Source organism: Garra rufa, chromosome 9 (assembly GCF_049309525.1).
Source record: "Garra rufa chromosome 9, GarRuf1.0, whole genome shotgun sequence".
In the NCBI taxonomy this organism is placed as follows: Eukaryota; Metazoa; Chordata; class Actinopteri; order Cypriniformes; family Cyprinidae; genus Garra; species Garra rufa.
This window is the reverse complement of record NC_133369.1, coordinates 51,385,781-51,397,792: the sequence shown is the minus strand read 5'-3', so window position 1 is coordinate 51,397,792 and position 12,012 is coordinate 51,385,781. Positions and strand designations below refer to the sequence as shown.

At 35.8% G+C, this 12,012-nt stretch overlaps 1 pseudogene; it reads left to right on the top strand.

Annotated features, from left to right (window-relative positions):
• The first annotated feature begins 1,651 nt into the window (after positions 1 to 1,651).
• LOC141342417 (NACHT, LRR and PYD domains-containing protein 1 homolog) lies at positions 1,652 to 10,525 on the top strand (annotated as a pseudogene).
• Positions 10,526 to 12,012: the final 1,487 nt, after the last annotated feature.

Sequence of the window (12,012 nt, the reverse complement as noted above, 5' to 3'; positions counted from 1 at the left end):
AACAATTTAAAATACTGTATAAATGCATTCTATGGCACCTTTAAATTACTTCAGTCTGTGTACATTATATTTATTTAATACACAGGTTTCACAATTTGAGTTGAATTACTGAAATAAACTTTTCCACAACATTCCAATTTATTGAGATGCACCTGTATATTCTGTATTCTTCAGAGAAAATCGTACCAAAATAAAAGAAGGTGACATAACAAACATAATATTGCTTTTATAAATGCTATAATTGCTGAATTTTACGATTAATTTCTTTTTAAGGAATATTAATTCTACCTTTTATTAAGGCAATATGTATAAAGCAATATTGGGTTATTTTGTTATTTTCTATATATCTGTTTATTCAGTGCAATGAGCTCTCATATCTGCATTTGATAGGGGCTTTAACATCCCTTCTGAGGCAACTACTTAGCCCATGAAACATTGCAAATGACTTAAGCAAATAAAAACAATGGTACATGGTCAGTAGTGTAGTGTTGATTTTTAGACATTGATTATAGGTATAAAATGCAATATATTTGAAGTTTATAGTCAAATATATACATTGTGTCAGACTGTAGGGAGACTGATTCAATTATACCATTTGGGGCGCCTCAGTTTGCTGCTTGTTTGTTATTATAGCCTGTGATAATTAACACACTACAAAAACATTGTAAAAAATTCATTCTTCTATTACTGTCCTCTATTATTGCTTGGATTACAGCGCCACATAATGTTTTTTTTTCTCGAATGAGGGGAGATGGTGGAATGTTTGATTAGTTTTTATAGGGTATGAGTCACACTTACCTTACGATTTCACTAGCAAGCTTTGTGTAACACTTAAAAAAAACTCCAAAGACCATTTAAAATTGTTACATGTCAACAAGCAACAATGCAAGATCAGTTATTGTTATTGACAAAAAAATGTAAAGAGGTGTGACATTATTTGGCCTGTTTTAACTGATAGCCCAGTTTAGCTGACTTCACTCTATTATTACCCTGATTGGTTACTGTGAGCAGACAGAAGGTGTGTTCAACTTGAAGCAGCGCTGTGCAGACCGATCGGTGTATGACCTGAGAGCCATTTGAACTTTGAGTCGAGCGGATAAATGGTCCGTGCGGGGCGGTTCAAATAAGTTGCCATCTTTCATTCCGCTTTTGGCACAAACATTTTATCAAGCATTTATCCAGTTTTTATTGTTTTATCAAGGAAAAATATCTAAATAATTTTCAATTTATCACCCAGCCTAAACAATTAAACAATATACAGTCACTGTGACAACCTCTGTGTTCACGGTAGGCCTTTCTTGAAAGTTAAATGTGGGTTTTTTTCCTGTAAATTTCTTTTTTTCTACTGAGCAAGTTTTAATGACAGTTTCATTACTTAGGCTTTCTTTGCCACTTTCATACTCTACAATTGTCTCTGTAAATTAAACTGGCAAACTGTGAAGTGAAAGTATTTTACATTAAAAAAAGAACACGCTTCACTAGTTTGCAGGGTGGATAATGTTAATGATGTGAGTTTGATTTTAGACTTAATACATTTATCAATCACACCTGATATCCCACTTAATTTGATTTATCTCAGATACCCTCATCATGAAGCATGTAATGCTCTAGCCTGACTAGACCTGTGTCCTGAATATATTTCTTTCCTCCAATGCTCATCACACAAACATCAGGTGCAGATGGAAAGCCCTTCAACTCCCCTGAACTAAAATATATGAAGAAGAGACGGAGAGAAATCTATGAGATACAAGACTTGGGTATGGACACTACTTGTACTTGATTTGCTTAATACAGTTTAAATTAGACTTTTTCAAAAAATGAATGACAATCACAAATTATAATCAGTGTAATTATATTGTTGGCTAATCAACTGATTGTCCTTTAGGAGCTGAGGATATTCTACAGCAGTATAAGCTGTCAGTCAAAAGGAAGTATGAGAGTGTGCTGAGCTTAGTGTGTGGTAAACAAGAGTCGTTTTCTGCCGTGTATACTGCACCAGTGATTATACAAAAAAATGCAAATGGCAGTTTTAAGAACATATGTTTGTCTGAGTTGTTTCAGTTGTACGATCTGATAACTGTCATTCTCCGAGGTGACTCTGGCAGTGGTAAATCCATCATAGCACAGAAGGTCATGCTGGACTGGGCATCTGATGCAGTTTCTCTTAGACGTTTTAGGTTAGTTTTCTATCTGAGGTGTGAAGAACTGATGTGTATTTCTGAAAAGATGAACTTAATTCAGCTCTTGAGCTACAGTTGTAGTTTAACATCAGATCAGATCTCACAGATACTACAGCAGTCACCAGAGAAGGTGCTTTTCATCTTTGATGGATTTGATGAGTTGAGACTTACACAGAATGTTTTTGACATGTCTGCACACACTAATCCACTTCAAAAAGCCCCACCTGAAGTCATTCTTTGTGCCCTGTTGAGGGGTCACATCCTGCCAAAGTCCTTCCTATTGGTCACCACCAGAACTAATGACATAGTGAACAAGCTGCTGAAAGGACAACCATGTTTTACTGAGGTCATGGGCTTTTATGAGAAGGATGTGGAGAAGTACTTCCAGAAGGTCTTCTTAATTGGAGCGTATTATACTGTGATAGGAAATGAAACTCTTTTCACTGCCTGTTCCATTCCTATTATCTGCCGGATCATTAGTGATAGGGTCAAATTAGGTGCAGTAACAAGCAAAGTACAAACCACTACCTCTATCTACATTGACTTTGTGTCCACTCTACTGGAGAATCGCTGCCAGGGTTTGAGTCAGTATGTGCTGACCCTGCTGAGGAGTCTGGGTCAGCTGGCAGAGAGAGGGATGCTGGAACATCAAGTGCTGTTTGATGAGAAATGTGTGAAAATGGTTTCAGATCCTTCCTACAATCCATTCCTGTTCAAGTTACTCTTTAAAAGAAGAGTCTGGCAGGATACAATGTTTAGTTTCATACATCACAGCTTTCAGGAGTTCTTCACTGCTCTCTACTATGTTCTTCTGGATGAAGAAGAGCCCATGAGGAAAGTGAGGCAGCTGCTTCTCACCGTAGAGAGAGGATGTGTTTTTTCCTCTTGGTCTGATGGAGACTTTTCAACAGCAGATGTAGAAATTAGACATGCAAAGCTGCTGCAGCCTGTGATTCTTTTTCTCTGTGGTCTGTGTAAGAAAGAATGGATCCCCTCATTCTTTGAAAAGCACAATATTGCCCTTGCTATCAGCATCGAAACCCAGCTTAAGGAATGGATCAGTATGTATTCAAAGAGATATCAAAATGAGCATATGCTGTTCATTCTCCATTGTCTCTATGAGCTCCATGAGAAGAGCTTTGTTGAAAAGGTCTTGGAAAGTTTGGTTTTGATAGATTTGTCGAAAACACCTCTGAAAATGACAGACTGTTGGGCATTGAAGTATTGTTTGCAGTGCTGTGAACACATCACAAACCTGAAACTCCATGTAACGCCTGATAATCTGAAGATGCTCCGACCTGAACTGTTCCGCTGTAAAGAGCTGTGGTGAGTGAATTTCAGACATTAACAGTCTTTACCAACTTTTCCTAATAAGCCAAACTATGAAGAATTTCATGTCACTAAGCAACACATGATTTGAATGCCAGTCCTGATCACAGAAGGAACTGCTGTTTATGCTGTTTTCTTTTTTACCTACAAAGGTTATTGATGGATCATATTTCAGACGATGGTGTTTTTTTGATCACAGCTGCTAGTGAAGGAAAGATTCTGCATAAACTGAAGTAAAGTATATTTGATTTCTCATTAACATTAAACAAAAGAAATTAGTTATTGCTGTATCCAATTATTCAGTATATTTCATGAGTTTGTTGTAATATATAATTTGATTACCTATTAATGCACTTTATATACCTTGATTTTAATTGCCAGTATAAAGCTGCTTGAAAACAGTGGAAGTGTGTTCTGCCCAGAGATTGTGTCAGTCAGAGATAAAGAGATTACGTAAGAAGAATCTCACAACCACCATCATTTATCTCACTCGTTACATACTGAAGTGTATCTTATCCTATAATTTACCTACACTAATGTTTGTTCATGTCTCTCGCTGCCTCAGGTTGTCAGTTTGCTCATCAATGGTTACTGAAACATCATTAAAGACAGAATTCACTCTCACCTGTCAGAACTCATTGATTTCCACCATCAAGTGGCTTAAATCGCAGAATGAGCGGGCAATGTACAGTTACAGTTATTTGTAAGTAGAAGCTTCATTCATTCTTTTTTCAGATAATCCTTAAGAATTACTGTCATTCAATTCAGTAGCAAAGAAATTATGTTTTTTGAGGAAAATATTCCAGGATTTTTCTCCATATAGTGGACTTCAGTGGTGCTCAAACGGATTGTAGATTAGAAATGCAGTTTCAGTCCAGCTTTAAAGGGCTCTAAATGATCCCAGCCCAGGTCTTATCTAGCAAAACGATCGGCCATTTTCTTCTTCTTCTTCTTCTTCTTCAAAAAAAAAAAATGTATACACTTTTTAACCAGCAATTCACATATAATTTTTTTAGTGGTCTCGAGGAAGAGGAAGTACGTCTGTTGATGTTCCTGAAATCTGTGTCTGGTTTAAAGAAAGTCTGTCTGCAGGTTTCAAATCTGACTAACACATTGGCCACTCAAATCTTGTCCCTCATTCAGGCCTGTCCCAGTCTGATTGATTTCAGGTAACCCAATATCTGGCCATTAAAGTAGGTTTTATGCAGTTTTGTTATTAATTGTGAAAATTTGACTATTATAGTAACTTGATAGACTTTCCACTTGATTGCTAATATTAAATATCATTAAACTTTTTTTTTTTTTTCCAGTCATTGCCTGTGTAAACCAGATGCTCTTACAGCTTTAAAATAAATGTATTAACTTTTGTATTTCAGTTTAAATATCAGAAAAAAAATCCTGGTGCAAATCCAGTCCCTGATGGAAGAATTAGAGCTGATGGGTTGGACTCTTACTGTGTAGGGTTTTATTATACATTTCATTAGTCTTTTTTTCATTTTGATATGGATATTATTTTTAGATGTACAGAAAATAATACTTTTGCAGGATAGTCATCTATGTTAAATATTTTTCTAATTAGCTGGAGAAAATCCCTGTTTATTCAGCCAGATGTGACGAGATTCACAAAGGAGAAGTTGAAGACAAAGAGAGAAGACATTGAGAGTAAAAGTAAGTAAAGTGTTTGTATATGTGTGCGTATATTTATATATTTAGACTCCTGTTCATTGTCCTAAAATTTTCCACAAGTGGTGACACATTTTTTCTTTCTAGGTTTAATTTGAGTCTGTGAAACGTTATACTGTTCTGTTTAAATGCATTATTTTAGTTCCTAATAAAGTTATTGGCAAGTAATTGTTTTATTTACCTTTATTTATTTGTTCTATTTAATTTAACTTGAACTGAATTTATTAAACAAAAAGCCTGTTTTTACTCTTAATTAACACTCTGTTGTGTTTTAATTTCACGATTGAGAATGCAAATATCATCTCAGTGTAATATTTACACTGTTTAATATTTTTAGTAATGTTTAGAATTTTTAGCCTAGGCATAGTATTGAAGGCAGATTATAAGTTTTCATTTCAAACTTCAGTGTTTTTTAAGCCACCGAGTCATTTTCAAATGACTATTCTGGACAAGAGCATCAGTTGCACCATATTGTACCAGGCATACAGTCTGATCTGATTTACTTAACTTAAGTTTCTTTTGTTTTAAACTTGAGATGTTTTTTTCCCATTGTTCTTAAATGACTTTAAAGTGTTTGAATTGTGTTTTGTCTGACAGTAGGAGAGAGTGTAGAGTTTGTGCCTTGCTCATCAATAAAAGTCAAATCATCAACTGAACAAACAGTGAGTAGTGCCTGTGCCATTGAGGATTTCTTTCTTTCTTGCTTGCTTCCAAACCATCTCCAGATTCACAATTCATCACACAAATATCAGTGTGATCTGCAGAAATTTAAAATAATTTTTTTTCAATGATAGTATTTTGAGGATAATCGATTCCCTTTTTCTTTTCTTTACTTCAGTCTTCAGAAGATGCAAAAGTGTTCACACCTGAACTTATTCAGATAGATGAGGACAAACACAAGAATACATACAGGTATTGATACATACACTATTGTTTTCATTTTATGTTTTATGCCTAAACTGTCAAATCAAGTTAAACTGTTTTTTTACATAATGAAAGATGCAGGTAGTTATGACTTGAAGATGATTATTCTCTTCTTCAGGTTTCTATGTCCACATGCTGGTCAGTTTCGTTGCAGTCTGACCAACCTTGTGTTTGTGATGGAGAGTGAAGGAAAGATGCTGTATAACATTGTCTCGTGGGATTCTTGTCAGTTAGATGGTTTGGGTCAGATGCAGCCTGCAGGACCCTTGTACAGCATTGACTGTGTTGCAGGTTCAGTCTCACAGCTGCACCTTCCACACTGTGAAATACTCTATGGTATGTTTATTTCTCCATACTAAATGCAATATTAATATGTTTCACAGTGGTTGCCAACTGTAAAGAACTCATGCAACAGTGTCTGATAATCTATGTATTAAATTGAAACTGCAGTTATTTGTTAATATCCATAAAACAAAATCAGCAAGGAGTGAGATGAGAGATCTTAATGATCAAATAATAAGCACTAAATGTACAAAGGTCATAATTTTTATCAAATAAGATAAACATTTTTAACAAAATTGTTAACTGTGTTTTCAGAGAAAAATAAGGATGGTTTGGCTGTAGCACATTTCACTGGTGGTAATATAGAAATGATACAGCCAATCAATGTGACTAAAACACACGTGATCATCAACATCAAAGACCTCTCCATATTTGGACTCATAATGAAAAAGATATTTCCTGGTTTCCCCATTATTGCCCAAGTGTTGCTGTTTCTTCGCCCTGTAACTGTAGACCAGAAACAGAAAATACTTAATGTCCACTTGCTTCCAGGGAATGTTCCAGTATCAGAGGTACTGCTATCTGACTACAGTATATTGATCTTTGTGCTTTATCTTTTTGCCATTCACTTTGTTTAACAGAGTATTCTAACAAAACCTGTATACTTCGAAGCTTCTTTTTTGTGTATATCTGTAATAGGCATAATGCAAAAATGCAGCATAGCTTTGACACATTTATGAGAATAGAAGGATCAACCTTGCACACCACCAATCATAAAAAAGTAAAATAATTTGCATTCAATCCTGCTCAATTTGATGCATTTGTACAGCATCACTCAACCACTGTGGTTCAGACACCACTTTAAAATCTTGAAAATTAAGAAACTGCATTTGGATGTTATAACACTTTAACATTTTATTAAAGTCAGTGTAAAGCAAAATGTATTGTGCGTTCTGAGTTTGACACACACCACAGACATTTTTTTATTAACCACCCAGCCAAATATGAATGATGAAAAAAAAAAAAAAAAAAACTCTTGAAAAAATAAGCAGGAGACGTTTGAGGGTGGAGAATTTTTATACGTAATAATATAAGTCTGTTTGCCACCAGCTTTATTAATGTGTGACAACAACACCCTGCTTGATCTTTATTGTATTGAATATGATGCCAGGTTTTTGTGCTGAAATGCCGTGAAGGCAGCTGTTTAAGTAAATTTACCTGGGTTCAAATTGACCTTTTTTGGTCCCCTCAAACACTCCCCTTCTTCCCTCAAGGTCCAGCGATGGCACCAGGATAAAACATACATTGAGACAAGTTCACAGTGTCATCTGTTTCCTGGTAGAAAATACAGTCTGTGTTTTCAGCCAGAGGATTCTGAAGTGCAACCAATGGTAACAAATTAAAAACACTTTATGCATAGGTCGCACATAAATGAGCTAAATTCAAGTGTGCTTTTAGATATTTAGCACACTAATATTTAGATAGTTGATGTACATTAGGGATGGTATTGACAGCTTTCATGAATAGTTGATTCCAATTCAGAAGTTCATGATTGAGTTAAATTATGATCTTGATTTGATTTAATCGATATTAGGTTTCTTAAGGATAATTTTTTGGTACGTTATTATATTATAGGTTAATGAACAATACAAATGCTACATTTAATTGCTATTCATTTTCAGATATGATAATCCACACTCAAATAAATCACCCAGGTCTACCCTTGACTATAAGGCAATAATTTATTATAAACATTAACCTATGATTTTGGAAACGCAAAACAGAAAAGTCTAAGCTAACCACTTCATGTTGGTGTTCTTTTTGTCAGAGTGAGGTGTTTGAGTGTAATGAATTTTGCCAGAACTATCATCCCATGTTCGAAGTGTTTCTGGATGTCAACATCGAGGAGATCAGATTGGGTGTTTCTGACAAATCTGAAGATGGGAAGGAAGTGTGGAACACACGACGAATTCTTCTTACAGGTATTTATGAAACTGCCACTGATGAACTATTTTTTTTCCCTAGAAATAGCTACACAAGCTGCTAACAAAAAGTAGCCAACTATACTTTAAGGAAGCAGTACCGCTTCTAAATATATAACAGTTGGATTATGCATTCATTTTGTGATCAGCAATATTATAAAATCTGGCACCCAACCATTTTCTGTTATAGTGACAGCATTAAACAGATAATCTTATACTCAACAGGTAAATACAAACCAAACACAGCTAATAAAACTAGAACAATTTCAGTACTAAAGTAATTTGTGGTTCAACTTTTTTTTTTTTTTTTACTGGTCCATTAGCATGAACTGTCCAAACGTTACATCCCAGCTTTAACACTTGGAATGGATTGTAGGCTTGAACCCGGAAACATAATTTACATCATAACTTTTTAAAAATGTTTATGATGGGTATTTCTCAGTTATCTCATATGTCTTTTTTTTTTTTTTAGCATCAAGTCAAGGTGTAGAACCTCCTGTTCAAAGAAGGCTCACAGGTTTGACTTAAATGCATTAAATGCACATTTCATTTATATATTTGTTTCATTTAGATCTTCTGATTCTTTCCAGGGTTTCTGTGGCTCTCAAAAAGTCATAATTTGACCTTAATTTGCCAATCGAAAGTCTTCAATTAATATAAAATCATGGTATAAAATGTTGCATGCACTGCAAAAAAAAAAAAAAAAATGCCTTGCACAGTATTTTTGTCCTGTGTTAAAGGGATCGTTCTCCCAAAAATGAAAATTTGATGTTTATCTGCTTACCCCCAGGGCATCCAACATGTAGGCGACGTTGTTTCTTCAGTAGAACACAAACAAAGATTTTTTTTACTCTTTTTAACGTTGCAGTCTGTTAGTCATATAATGGCAGTGGATGGGCACCAAACCTTTGAAAGTAAAAAAACAACAAAAAAAAAAAACACAGACAAATCCAAATTATACCCTGCGGCTCGTGACAATACACTGATGTCCCAAGACAGGAAACTTTTGTTTTTTTGCGATAAACTAAACAGTATTTATATCATTTTTTTTTACCTTTAATACACAGCAAAGTCCATCTGTCCTGAACACAAACTCAGCATCCAGCGCGTTACGTGTGTATGCGCTCTGGCGTTAAATGCGCAAATGCCAGAAGGGGAAATCGGTGAACAGTCAGTCCTGGATGATTTTGCGCAAGCAAACGCAATCTTTTAGTTTTAAATTGATTTGAACAATCAGGACAAGCGTAATTACCATTTTGAATAGCCGCTATACAAACAATATCTCTGTGCACTGTGTAAACAATGAGTGCCTTATACACGAGACAGATCGCTTCAGGTGTATTACGCCAGAGCGTGCACACATGTAGCGAATGATGAGCCGAATGATGAGCATGCAGTCGGGACAGTTGTTGGACATGGCTGTATATCAAAGGTAATGAATAATATAAATACTGTTCAGTGCCTCGCAGAAAACGATCGTTTCATGTCTTAGGACATCAATGTATCATCACGAGCCACAGGGCGTAATTTGGATTTGTCTGTGCTTTTTTTTTTTTTTTACTTTTAAAGTATTGGTGCCCATCCACTGCCATTATATTAGGGGTGGGGAATCTATAGGCACTTCACGATCCGATCCGATGCCGATACTGGGAGTCACGATCCGATTCCAAAACAATTCTCAACAAATTGTCTTTTCCCTATACTTTTACATTCAGAGAACCTATGATGTGTTGTGTTCCCTTTAATTAAAATTTCTTTACTTGGTCTTAAAAAGATCTTAAATTGGCCTTCATAAAACCTGCAGGAACCCTGTCTCTAACCCAAAAGAGTAACTTGAAAAAGTAACTTCAAATCTTTTGTTTTCCATCAGAATCCGAATTTGTTAACAAACACAGAGAACAACTCATTCAGAGAGTTTCAACAGTGATGGCGATTGCCGACTGTCTGAAGAGAAAACACATGATTAGTAGTGAAATGTACAGTAAAGTTCGTGCTGCAGACACACGGCAGGAGAAAATGAGACTCTTGTTGGATGTTCTTGACTCTGGAGGAGCTGCTGTAAAAGCAGAATTCTACAGACTGCTGAAGGAGCAGGAACCTCATCTAGTAAATGACCTGGAGTCTGGACCCAGTAGACCACACTAATGCTAAGAAGCCAGATTGAGACGTAAAGCATGTGATATACTTATTTTGACGAAGATCCAGTTGCTTGTTCATTTTTTTTCTCGTATCTATTTAGCATGAACTCCACAGGTTAGTGTAAAATCAGATCATATTTTTCAACAAAATGACCAAATCTTGTGCTTCACAGAAACCGAAACAGTTTAGCTTCTATACAAAGACATAAAATTTGCCTATATAATATAACACTGAAAGTGACTGTTTGGCTATATTCAAAAACATTGACCTGTTTTACATAGCCTACCCAAGTGTCTACATTGTTATTTGTAGGACATTGATCAGGACAAGCCAAGCTCACCTCATCTAGTATTTCTGTGGTAATCAAGGTCATGGTGAACATTATATTGAATAAGGTATTCAGAATTCATTATCGTCTTATCATTAGGATAACAAAATAAATGTATTCTTTCTGAGGGTATGTCTTCAAGTAGGCTGTGAGCTTTTGCTGTGTACTAATCCTGAAGGAATTATGCCATATAAATGTGAAAACTATTCAGATATATTAACAATAGTGCGTTATTTTTTTAATGTGTCCTCTACTGTTCAAATGTTTTGGTGGGATTTTAAGATATCTATGTGTACTTTTCTTAGAAATTGCTGTTAATAACTTTAAAGGAACTGTATATAAGAAATTTATGTCAGTTAATCATAAAATGGCCCTGACATGTCACTAGACATTAAGAAATCATGTTCATTTCAAATACTTATATCACTGACAACAGTGGTCCGGCCAGGATATTGTCATTTAAAAGTGAGAGTTGCAGCCCACAACTGATGTTATTGTTGTCATTTTGTGTTTTGGTCTGAGGCTCCACCCTCCAGCTATCTACCAATCACGAAATCAGTAGAGTTTCGTCATCCGGGTTGTCAGCTCTGTTACAGCTGCGGTTATACGAGCGTGTCGGATAAAACATGTATAACGTTACGAAACGTAAAAGACCTCATTATGAATCCGAAATACGTCGTGACAAAGTCCGAAATAAAACAAGGATTTGTATAGGAGATGCCTTTGAAAGATGCAGACGGCTGAAAACGGAGAAGAATTTGAAGACAGACGCCATCGTTGGTAGTTTTCTCCTGGACAGGTTAGATTCATCTATGTTTGGCTAACTTTGCTTCCGTACACAGTGGATTTCCCGCGGTCGCCCGTGCTAAATGCGTTCATAAAAAGCTTTATATCGCACCACTAGCAGGGTATGAAAACAACCTATGTTCCGACTGAAATGTGGTATTACAGTACATCTTTACGAAATATTTGGCTAATCGCCATCTGTAAATTTCTGCGATACATAATTACTTCGCAAAACATCTCTCGTGAAGCATAAGCATAATTAACAGAAGAAAAACAAATTACTGTGTAGGACTCATCACTTGCCGTTGGAAGCTCCTTAGCAGCCTACTCCTGCAGCTTAGCTGGCAACCTCAAGTCAGGGGGGGAGCGGGACGGGATA